Raw genomic sequence first — 12355 nt, forward strand, 5'->3', positions numbered from 1 at the left:
TTACTGGGGAATGACTTCTTCTCTTCTGGTCACCAAAGTAATGTTTTTCCTCAAATTGAGGTATTGCACATCCATCTAGGCAAACCACATTTTGAGCTGTGTTCTCAATAAATAGATTAAAAGTGAATTTGAGCTGAGCTGAACCAAACCCAAACAATGGCCAGTTCGAGTTTGGCTCGAATCTAGAATGGTTAATTTGAGCTTGAGCTCAATTTGCTTGATTTGGTGAATAATAATGCTAGAAAAGGTGAACATTAATGCCAAAGAAGGAGAAAAATCATTGGAGAAGAAAAAACAAATCGTTGGTGAGGCGAGATCCGACACAAGTGTCAATTCCAAGCTGAGCTAGAACTCAACTAGATGAAAGTCCTTTAGCTCGAGTTTGACTCATGTGAGCCAAATCGTAAGTCGACTAGCTTGGTTTGAATCTACGCTTAAGTTAAATACTCGGGTTGATAATCTTGACCCAAACAAATCTAAGGAAAATAAGAGGTAATTTAGTAAACTAAGTGTTTGGTTGAAAGTTCAACTTAAGTTGACAAAGGTGATTAGATTCCTTAAAGGATTAGGTGAAAACCTCTAGTGAATGATACAAACATTCATGCACCTAAACTCTTACCTCCTAAACTTATTCTAATGCTTTACGGAACAGAGTTGTTTGAAGTCAATAGAAAAACATTTAATATTGCCAAATGAATTATTGAACAACTTTCTTGGCTGCTGGATTAAATTAGAAGAACAATAAGCATTTGTAACACAGTTTGAATCTGATACTTGAGCTTACGTACGATAACCTCACTCATTCTTAATTGAGCTTTCTTCAGGAATCTTTGTGCATATTTCTTCTGGCATTTCATTCGCTGTGTGATGAATTTGATTATTGCAGTAAGAAATAAATAATTGTTGGTTTGTTGTCATTACTTCTGCATCTTCCTGTTGTTAACATATCTTGAGTTATAATACTTGTTTGTGATTCGATTTGTATGGACATAAATACATATTCTGAGACACTATGCTGAATCTTTTTTCACATTTCTCATTTCTATATAGTAAATTCTAAAGATTCATTGAGAAAGTCAGCTTTAAAATGTGGTGTGTGAGGTAGAGATGTCATATGGGTTGAATTGACCTGATATGATGACACACCACTCATTGGTGTTATTATCTGTACACACTACATGAAACAATACATCATTTAGGCCATGTTGGTTGGGATATAACTCCTAATTTTATCAACATGCTTGCGTCAACTTGTCGTATTGCATGCATCAACCCTAATTTAGAAAGAAAACTAAAAGCAACAAAAAATCATTCAAAATCCTAACATGGTTCACCCACAAATCACATCTTAAACAATAGAAAGCAATACGACACAAACCTAATTTGTACAAAAGAGTAGGTTTGAGTATCTTAATAAAAAAACAAAGAACTAGAACTGGAATTAATCGATTTCTAGAAATAGGAACCAAGTCAGGTAATCGATCGGGTATCTTAAATATATTGTCATATCTAGTTCTCAAGTTGGTTTTGATTCTTTGTGGATGGAATCAGAATTGGCTAATTCTACAAAAATTGGAACTAAAACCTATTTAGTGTTGCACAATTCCAAGTAGAAATTGAAATTGAAAGTCTAGTACCAAACAATTTTGGTTCCAAGTGGGTCTTTTACTCACCGCTACTAGTTTGCATCTTGGACTAGACCAACCCAAAACTCTCTAGATATGAAAAATCTTTCTTTCACCAATCTATGCAAACGAAGCAAGTTGTATGTGAATATTGGAAGAAAAGCTTGGTCCCCACGAAAGCTCAAGTCTTTCTCTATAACTTCTTTGTTGAGAAAATTGTTGAAAATGAAACTGATAATGGCCCTTCAAAGGTCTTGGTCTTGGTATAATTAAAGCCAAGTTGTGGCTGCAAAAAGATTAATAAATCAAAATTTTGTTCTTTGATTGAGATTTTCTTAATTAGCTAGCTAGCATAAATGGAAATCATGGTGTTGATGGTGACACATAAATTATTTGGCACTATTGTTACACCAAAACATACTTGAATGTGGTGTTTTAAACCTTGAAATGGTGTCTGTCACTCCAATCAGTTCAATTAAGATATAATGGTTAATTTATTCTAAATTAATTATATAACAATATATTATCTAAATATTTAATTAAATAAATATATATAATATTATTGTTCTCCTAAATTATTTATGTTATCTGATTACTTGATGCTTATACAAATTGAGCCATAAATTAACCAAGTAAATTAGAGAACACTTAACCTTTGTGTATGAAGAGTTGATTGGTGAACCTAGGGTTGGATTCGAGACAGGTCAAGTCGAGCTTGAGCTCAACTCGATTTGTATGGAACTGAGCTTGAGTTCAAGCGTGTTTCAAATAAGCTTGAGCTTGACTCATTTCAAAAGAGCAGAACTTAAGCTCAAATCTAACTTTTTAACTAACTCGTTATTAAAATAATGTCGCTTTAATATATATTGATCAAAATAATATCGTTTTGTATCAAAATTTTTAACTTATAAATTTTATGAGTTAAACACTCTAAACTCAAGTTCGAAAATATTAAACTTTTAAACTTGAATTTAAGTTTAAACTTATTTGAATTTAGCTTATTTTAAACTCATTTAAATTAAATCTAAGCTCAAATTCAATTCAAAGCTTACCCCAGGTAAACCAAATTGAGAACTCTTCAGAATATTTTTGGGCGTGGAAGATGCACCAGTAACACTATCCTTTTACTGCATGTACATCCCAACAGGGAAAAGTAAGATGCTCATGACACTGACTTACAAAAAAAAAAAAATATAAATATATAATTAATATTTGATGGATTGACCCCTTAAAAAGATTTATAAAGCCAGAACTCAGGGGTTTGGACCATGCTATGAACCTTTTTGACCAATCGGCATAGCTCATAATTTCATGAGTCTTGGTCTGGTAAGGCTTATGGGCCCCAAGGTTGCACCAAATAAGATATAATATGCCCGATTTGGTTTACAGACATGTCTCTTCCCAACACTATTTTGAAAACAGAGTAAATTTATCGGTTTAATCAATTAAACTACAAATTAACTTTAAATCTAATCTAATTAATATTAAAATATAATTTATTTATTGATTCTATCAAACTTAGTTAAAATTAGTGAATCAGATAAACCGGTTAAAATCAGTAAAATCAAGGTAGACAAAATTTAGAATATTTTTAAAAATTTTAATTATTTTTAAATAATTTAATTAGTTTATATTAAATTAGATTAATTTCTAAAGGTCTGTAAGAAAAACATAAATTCAAAAAAAAAATAAAAAAAAAAATCTCATAACCATTGAAATGTTTTCTATAGACAATAATTTGTAAATTTTTTTTTTTTCTGTATCATGAGATAGAGACATTTTTTTCATCTAATTATTTTATTAAAGTTAGATGAACAATTGTCACTACTTAAAAATAATATGTTTTAATAATTATAGGTTTGGGTATTTAATTTATTTTTAATAAATTTTTAAACAAAATATATTGATTACTATGATATTATTTAAAAAATTCATTATAATTTAATAATAAATTGAACCAATTAAAGTAAAACAACTAATTCAATCACCATTTCGATTTTAAAAATATTGTTTTCCAATTAACTTGTGTTTTTCTTTTTGGTATTTAATTCGTTTTTTTAAATTTATTTATTTATTTTAATTATTAACATATAACAAATCTTCATTTGATCCAAAAACACAACATTGTAGTCAACACAAGCCCAAACACTAATGTTTTGATGTTTGGACTTGGCTGACCGTGGATTAATTTGAAAATTCTATTAGAATAACAAAAATATCCTTCTAAATAAAATAATAATTATAAATGTATTACACACTTCAGTTGGGCCAATTTGAGTAATTCATCCTAGGGTCAAAGCATATATGATAACATCCACATGACAAGGATAACAACTTTTGGGATTTGAATTCTTAACCAAATTAGGTTTTTTATTAAATCTCATTCATATTTTATATATAATGATGGTAAGCAAAATTATTTTAAATACTATTTTTAATGTTAATTCAAACATTAACCCAATTCAAGTTGACTACATCTACGGGAATGAAAATATTACTTTTAGGGTGAGTTTTTTGTGAACAATCACAATTACAAGAACATTTTTACAAAGTGGTCAGAAAGTCGTGATGGGCATAATGTAACCCTCAATATCATAGTTATATTTATTGTAATCCTATACACCAAAAATTACTCCGTATTGGACATAAGCATTATTAGACGAATTACACAAATTTGTACTATTCTAAGTGAATGATTTTGATTTCTAATTTCCTTTTTTCATTTGATTTGTTTTCTGACAACATAACTGTCACACTTATGACATTTATAGATCAAAGTAATGTTTTCATATCACAAAAACTGGTATCTACAACAAAACCCCCATGCATGATACCCAATTTGATATCATTTGTATATATGAAATTTATTGAGATAGCAAGCCAAAATATTTTTCAGGAATAAAACTATATGTACAAGCAAATTATATAAATTTTTCTATATTAACGTGATAACATATGATTAAGTGATATAATTATTTGTTTTTTCTCTCACCTCAAATTTACCCAATCATGTATTATTACATCAATTTGTATAGATAAATAATAAGATTTATTTGTATATGTAGTAATACTTATTTTTCATCTACTATCTCTTATTTACTTTTTGTTAAAATGGTGAGCAATATTGCCAAGTTCCTCAAATGCATGCATTGTTTCTGCATCAAATCCTCCGGCAAACTGCATCAAAAATTGAAGAAATCAATTAATCGTTCTTCTTCATGATCAACCAAAAACCATATTTTTCTGAAACATTTAACACTGTTCATGATCTATCAACAGTAGACTTATATCACTTAAGAATGTTCAATTTTACAAATTTCTGAAACATTTTACAAAAGTTTTTATATATTTATGTGGAGTCAGAAGCATCAAGTTATTTATGCAACAAACCTGATGAATTCTGAAAGCAAATCTTACTCCTTGACGAAGCATATGGTCCATTGCAGGATCCTTTTCTAATCCAGTCTTTGACTGAAGTTCCATAGCAACCCTCTTCACATATTTCTTAGCCAACTTGACTGAGCCAAACTTTATCTGAATTCAGGAAGTGCTCAATGATAAATGGACTAAATTCTTCGGAATTACAAGTAAATATTTTCTCTAGCCTACGTTGACTATCCCAAAATTTCATCCAGATATCTGGTTTTACCTTGCTAATGATTCCATTGTCAAGCATCCAATCTGTAGGAATTTTGAACTCCTTGCAATTTTGCACAAGGGATTCTCTCATCCGGAGAAGGTTGTAGACAATTCTGTCCATCCTGGCAGTAGAAATCAGAAACAATTATGAACAAGAGAGATTTACAAGTAAAAATTATTTTACTCTTGGATCATCCTTGTAATATTACAAGTAAGATTTGCTCAAGGCACTCTTAGATCATCCTTGTAATATGACACTCAGTCTCTAGTTTCTTGAGATCTCTATACCCGAAAGCTGCCTCGCACAATGTGTCAGCTTTCTTCTCTGGCCGATCAAAGTGCTTTAGAACTGCCCTTTCATCCACCTATTGGTAATATGCAAACATGATTATCAGGGACAGTAAAGATTTGGTTGTTCTTTCTTATGGTAATATATTTACTAAGATACAATTAGAATCTCCTATTACTCAGAATAGAATCAAAGTTATTCCTAATCAGGACATCAACTATTGCAATGAGAACATGAGAATCATTATAATTTGCTGACAAAGTTCTATAAATTGAAGTGCTTACTAGTAGGAGTTCAATCAACTTATGTTAGGGCTCGGGTCTACGTGAAGAGGAAAAGAAGAGGAAGAAGGGCGACCTTGAAGGAGCAAATCTGAAATTCAACAGAAGGCATTGATGACAATAACAGAAAGCAGGATAGTGGAGCGGAAGGCAGCAGTCCAAAAGCTGTGAGTGATAATATTGGTAGCAATATTAGTAAACAGCCGAGGGGGACTCCAGGTGGCAGCATTCCAGTGGTGGAGAGGATAACAGACACGCAGCAAAAGATTAGGAGTATGCTGGAAGAGATAGAGGCTGTGAATACAGGGGACGCTGAATTGGCATTTGAGGATTGGTTGGGCATCAGCAAGGAGTCCAGAAATAAGGAGCTGATAGAGGAAGCAAGCAAGTAAGGAAAAAGAATGAAATAGAGTGAGGGAGAGTCCCAACCTCTCGAAAGCTGGTGGGTGTAGGGTTTTGTTGTGTTTTGCTTGAGGTACCTGTTTGGTCTTCACGGTGGGAAGGTTATTGCCCTAGTTTGAGTATTACTTGTTGGTTAAATTCCAGTGGAGTTGTTTTTTTGTGTTGATATGGATGATAGATGTACAATGTAATCAAACTCTTCTTTTAATGAAATGTTTCAGTAAAAGTTTATTGTTCTCCTGTTACGTTTATTTGAATACTTCACTGTTACATCAGAAGGGAAAACAAAACAAATCCTCAATGCACGATAGACTCAGCCTGGAATTCCTTTCTCCACCGTATTAGCAGGAAAGGAAAAGCATCTGAGTAGCTGCTGCTGCCTCCAGGTACCTAACACTTGGTATCAGAGCATGACCAGGATGGAGAGTCGAGTAGAGAGAATGGAAAAGGATTTGACAGAGGTTCATGAGAGGTTGGCGAGAATAGGCAGCCGACTGAAAGGTATGGACCTGAACGTAAGAGAAAAACTGAGTGACACCCAAGTAAGGCTGGAAGGGTTGGAGAATGGCATGAAAGTCATGAAGGGGTACCTTCGGGACCTCAAAAAAGTCATGATCAGAAAAGATAGAGGTGACAAGGGGAAGGCGTCGATGGGTCCTGGGCCATCCACGACTCCAGTTGCGAATCACAATAATGCAACTCCAACTGAAAAGAAACCGACTCCTATCCGCAACCCATCACCTAGGGTGGAGGTAGAAGAAGGGGGTGAGGAAACGTCCGAGATTGGATAGGAGGAAGCTGACTGCTTCAGAGGCTTGCGTCGAGACGTCCAGTTCTGACGCTGGACCTACCGTTATTTGTAGGGGAACAAGTCTTGGAGTGGTTAGAGAAAGTTGAGTGTTACTTCTACGTAAATAAGATCTAGGAAAGGGAAAGACTGACGGCTGTGGGAGTCTACATGGAAGAAGCAACTTTCCACTGGTTCAGGTGTAGAAGAAGACGACAGCCGTTTGCTAGTTGGGAAGACTTCCAAATTGCAACTCTCAAAAGGTTTAGGTTAGACGATGAGTGGATGGCTCAAGAGGAGTTGTTTGCCATCTGACTATCGAAATCGGTCCATGAATACTGATGTCGATTCGAGCTGTTGTCGACGGAGGTCGAAGAGTTGTCCGAAAACGCACTGACTGTGATCTTTATGAATGGGCTTCCGAATGAACTCAGGGAGGAAGTGCGGCTGTTTTGTCCATCATCTCTAGAGGAAACCATGGAAAGGGCGTAAGAGATCGAGTGGAAGAATACGCTGATAAAAAACAGAGGAGAAGGAGGAGCCCGACCCTGAGAGGCTCTACCCGAGGACCCATATAACTTTAGGCCCAATTCGGTACTCGCCCCCCCAGAGCGCGATCCAGCCCGCACATACGACCGACCCATCTCAGCTCTCATATATTAAGCCCAACGCTCAACCCCACCCAGCCCAAACATGTAAACTAACTGCCCAACGGCCAATCTGACTCCTGTTCCAATGCTCGGCCCATCTCGCCCCGTTTTAAACTTGTAACCATTTGCTCAAACTAGGTCGAAGAATGCGTTTCCATATGCAAACGCGGCCTCTTCATCGAGAGTTCCGAATCCCTCTGTCGCTTTGTCCTCGGTTCAACGAAGGGATAGCAGCATAAGAGGCTAACCGATGATGAGTACCGTTCGAAGATCGAGAAGGGCCTGTACTTCAGGTGCGATCAAAAATATACCCCTGGGCACCAGTGTCGATTCTGACAGCTCCGAATAATGATCGCCTATGAACAAGAGGCTGCAGAGGACGGAGAAGAGGAAGAGAAGGAAAACAAACCAGAGGTTATGGAGCTGGAGGCAAGCTTAAATTCAAGCTCTGTGGTGGGACTCGACTCCCCGAAGACGATGAAGTTTACTGGGTTTATCAAGGGGAAGCAAGTGCTAATCTTACCGGACAACGGGGCAACGCACAACTTCATCTCTAATCAAGTAGTGAACGACTTGAAAATTCCAGTCCAGCCGACTACCTTTGCTGTGATATTAGGGGATAGTAGGAAGGTCACAAGAGTTGGGAAGTGCCGAGGAGTGAAGCTAACTGTGCAAGGGGTGCAAATAATTCAAGACTTCTTACCGTTCAAATTAGGAGGGGTAGATGTGATACTCGAGATTGACTGGCTGAGCAGACTTGGGGAAGTGAAAACCAACTGGGAAAACAGACCATGAGATTTGAGTGGAATGGGCAGAGAGCGGAATTGAAAGGGGATGTTTCGCTATCCAGGTTGGAGACTACAGTAGAGACATTGCTTAAATTGTTGGCGTAGGGAAATGAGGGATTGTGTCTGTGCACCAAAGGGGACAAGGAAATGATCGCGATGGATGAAGGGAGCATTCAAGCCGAATTGGTCCTATTACTTAGGGAATTTGAAGACTTGTTCACCGAACCACACGACCTACCGCCAAAAAGAGACTGGGACCACGCCATCCGACTGGTGGAAAGAGCCCAACCACCCAACGTAAGACCTTACTGCTACCCGTATTTTCAGAAGAACGAGATGGAAAGAATCATTAAGGAAATGTTATCGGCAGGGATAATCCGAACCAGCGTAAGTCCGTTCTCTAGTCCAGTTCTACTAGTGAGAAAAAAAGACGGAAGCTGAAGATTTTGCGTTGATTATAGGGCTCTGAACGGGGTGACAGTCCCCGATAAATTTCTGATCCCAACAATAGACGAACTTCTGAATGAACTGGAAGGGGTTGGAATTTTCAATAAGCTGGACCTCTGCTCAAGGTATCATCAAATCAGAATCAGGGAAGCTGACATAGAAAAGACCGTCTTCCAAACGCACGATGGGCACTACGAATTCCTAGTTATGCCATTCGGATTATCAAATGCACCAGCAACGTTCTAGAGCTTGATGAATATTTGAATACTTCACTGTTACATCAGAAGGGAAAACAAAACAAATCATCAATGCACGATAGACTTAGCCTGGAATTCCTTTCTCCACTACATTAGTAGAAGGGGAAAAGCATCTGAGTAGCTGCTGCAGCCTCTAGGTACCTAACAACTTACAAGGAAGCAAAGTTCATCATCAAGCCACTTCACAAATGCCACAACATCTTCAATGTTCTGATAAATTACCTTGTTCACCTCTCTTATTAATGACTTCACAAATTCTCCTTGTGTGGCAACATCAGCCTTTATCTACACATAACAAATGACAATGACAATATATAAGGATTGCGAGCAATGCCAAAACTTGAAAAGTTTTAAACAAATTTTTTGTAATAATTGTTTATACTACAACATAGACGGATAAGAAGACAAGAAAATAACATTTGGCCTCATAATAACAATTTGAATTTCCATTCAACTTTCTATGAGACTTCATGATCCCAAAGCCTTTTGCCTTTACTTATTCAGATATCAAACTACATATAGGATTCAGGAGCTCAACCAAATTATCTAAGTTCAAAATTATATGATATAGTTAATGATGTCATATTAACAATGCATAAATACTTACTCCAAGCAAATGAGAGGACCGGTTTTCAATTTCACCAATCATGTTGCTACGAACATTTGCTATATCCAGGGCCTTAGAGATGCCTCCATTTGAGGAGTCTTTTGTAGAATCTCTCTTCATAAGTGAGTGGTAAAACTCAACCACTTGCAAAGCTTTCTATACCACCTCAGTAGTACTCCTCACTGAGAACTTTGAAAGAGGTGGCGGAGGAGGCAAAGGTGGAGGTTGTGGAGGTAGAGAAATTTGAGCCGAACCTTTCTCTTTAGGCCCATTGGATATAGAACAAGAAGGCCTTGAAGGGCGATTGGTACGCGCAAATCTTTTTTCTTGATATTATTCACTTGCAAGCAGTCTTCAGAAAGTTGTTGGGATTTTTGAAATATACCAAGATCATACTTTTGAGAAGCTAGTAAATCTTTTTCCCTTTCCATGTCTTTTGTATATATAAAGCCATCAGATTGCCTACTCATACTTAGAGTCAACTCTTTCGCACTGTAATTTGATCCACTCATAAAGTGTCTTCTTCTAGGACTTCTTTCTTCCTCTAATTGGACCAAAGTCTTATATAAAAGAATATCAGGGTAGTCTAAGCTTGGTACTTCCTTACCAGAATTAGGCCATTTCTTCAACTTTCTAATCAAATTTAGCCTCTTGCCAACACTATATTCCAAGCATTTATTGTTTTGAGAAGGCTGAAAACTAACAATTTCACACATACTATCAGTTGAATCAGGGCTCGATGTTTTTTCTATTGAACCCAAATTGCACAACTCATCCCTCAAACATGAATTGACCCACCTAAGGTATCCAAGCTCTTCAACCTCATTTAATCTACTCATCTGTAGACCTTCAACTTGTTTACACAAATCTTTATTTGTGTGCTTTAGCAGAGATGACTCTGTCTTGATCTTCACAATGATATTACTCTAAATGACCACCATAACCGTAAACCAAGTCAATGAAACAAAAAAAATCAAATAACACAACTCCCTACAATTAATAATTTTGGTAATTAAGATAATGCAACATGAAATTCAACAAACAATCAGTTAGTCACATTCATATACCTCAAAAGCTTTAGCAAGAAAAGTTAGTTGAGACTCCATAGAAGAGAGTTTGCAAGCAAGATTCCTCTTCTGCAGCTGCAACTCTTTATTCAATCTTCTCAACTCAACCACTTCCATCCTCAAATTCTTTGAACTTGATCCTACCATCAGATTTTCTCCCTCATTTTTCTCAACAATCAAACTCAATTGCTTGACTAAACTCGTTTTCTCTTCTTCCAACAATCTAACTCTCTGAACAAGCTCATCAGCCTTAGTTTTCTTCACTTCTAGCTCTCTCTCAATCTCTAAAATCTTTGGACTCCTTTTCAACTCCAACAACTCTGTCTGTAATTTAAACTCTCTCTCTTTAGATTCTTGAAGTAAGGTCCTCAAACTATCCAACTCAAAAAATAAGTCACATGACCCTAAAAATTGTCTCCCGTGACTTTAATATGAATGTGGATGAATTTGAGTTGGGTTCACCGAGCAAGACAAGTCTCCTATTAACAATCTTTTTATTCACAATGAAACAATTGAGCCCTTTTGGCTGCTAACATCCGAGTTTGATAAAGGAAGCTTCTTGCTCACAACAATTGTGCTTTGCAATTTAGTTTTCTTATCAGCTGTGAACCCTTTAACTATGTTTGACCCCCATAAAGCCCGAGGTTTTGAATGATTAACACCTCTATTTTTGCCGCTTTAAGGTTTATTGGAGCTTGGTTTTGGTCAATAGACTTCACCGTTTTGGTTTGATTTTGATTTTCCTCTCTCATTTTGAAGAAAGTACACAAACTTCAAACTCAGAATCCCCTAAAACTGTAAGAACAAAAATAACTCGACTAAAACAAAAACCCAGAAACAAAAAGGAATTTTTCAAAAATCTAAAAAACAGAAAATCTATAAAAGCTCAAGCTTGAGTACAGAATTACACAAATTTCAAATTCAAAACTATCTAAAACAGCAAGAAAAATGTAAACAAACTTGCCTGAAACAAAAGAAAAAACCAGAAACAAAAAGGGATTCTCCAAAAATATGAAAGAAAAGCTCAAACTTTAAAAGCTCAAACTTTAGCTCAATCTTCAGTACAGAATTACACATATTTCTAACTTAAAACTATCTAAAATTGCAAGAAAAATAAAAACAAACTCACCTGACACAAAAAACCCAGAAACAAAATGTGATTGTCCAACAATCTGAAACAGAAACTTAAACTGTAAAACCTTCAGGTTGATTACCTTTGTTGAACCTATCAAAACATACTCTCCGAAACAGTAACTCAAGCCATGGGAAATTTAGCTTTCATATGGAGAATAGGGAGAGAGCCCATCAAAGAAATTGTATTTGAAATTTGAAGTTGAAATGGTGAAGGGGAATGCTTCTATAACACGGCGTAGAGTCATGAAAGCTCAAATTTTGAGAAGAAGAGAGAGCGAGGGATTTGTCAGAAAAGTGGGAAGCAGCCTTTTTCTTCATTAATATTTTTCAATAAAATTTGAATTTTTGAATTTGAATGGGAAACTAAGAGATCCTAGGGGTA

At 35.9% G+C, this 12355-nt stretch overlaps 1 pseudogene; it reads right to left on the reverse strand.

Annotated features, from left to right (window-relative positions):
- Positions 1-4721: 4721 nt before the first annotated feature.
- Positions 4722-11591, reverse strand: LOC123217970 (annotated as a pseudogene).
- Positions 11592-12355: the final 764 nt, after the last annotated feature.

The sequence above is a fragment of the Mangifera indica genome, chromosome 6, assembly GCF_011075055.1.
Source record: "Mangifera indica cultivar Alphonso chromosome 6, CATAS_Mindica_2.1, whole genome shotgun sequence".
NCBI lineage: Eukaryota > Viridiplantae > Streptophyta > Magnoliopsida > Sapindales > Anacardiaceae > Mangifera > Mangifera indica.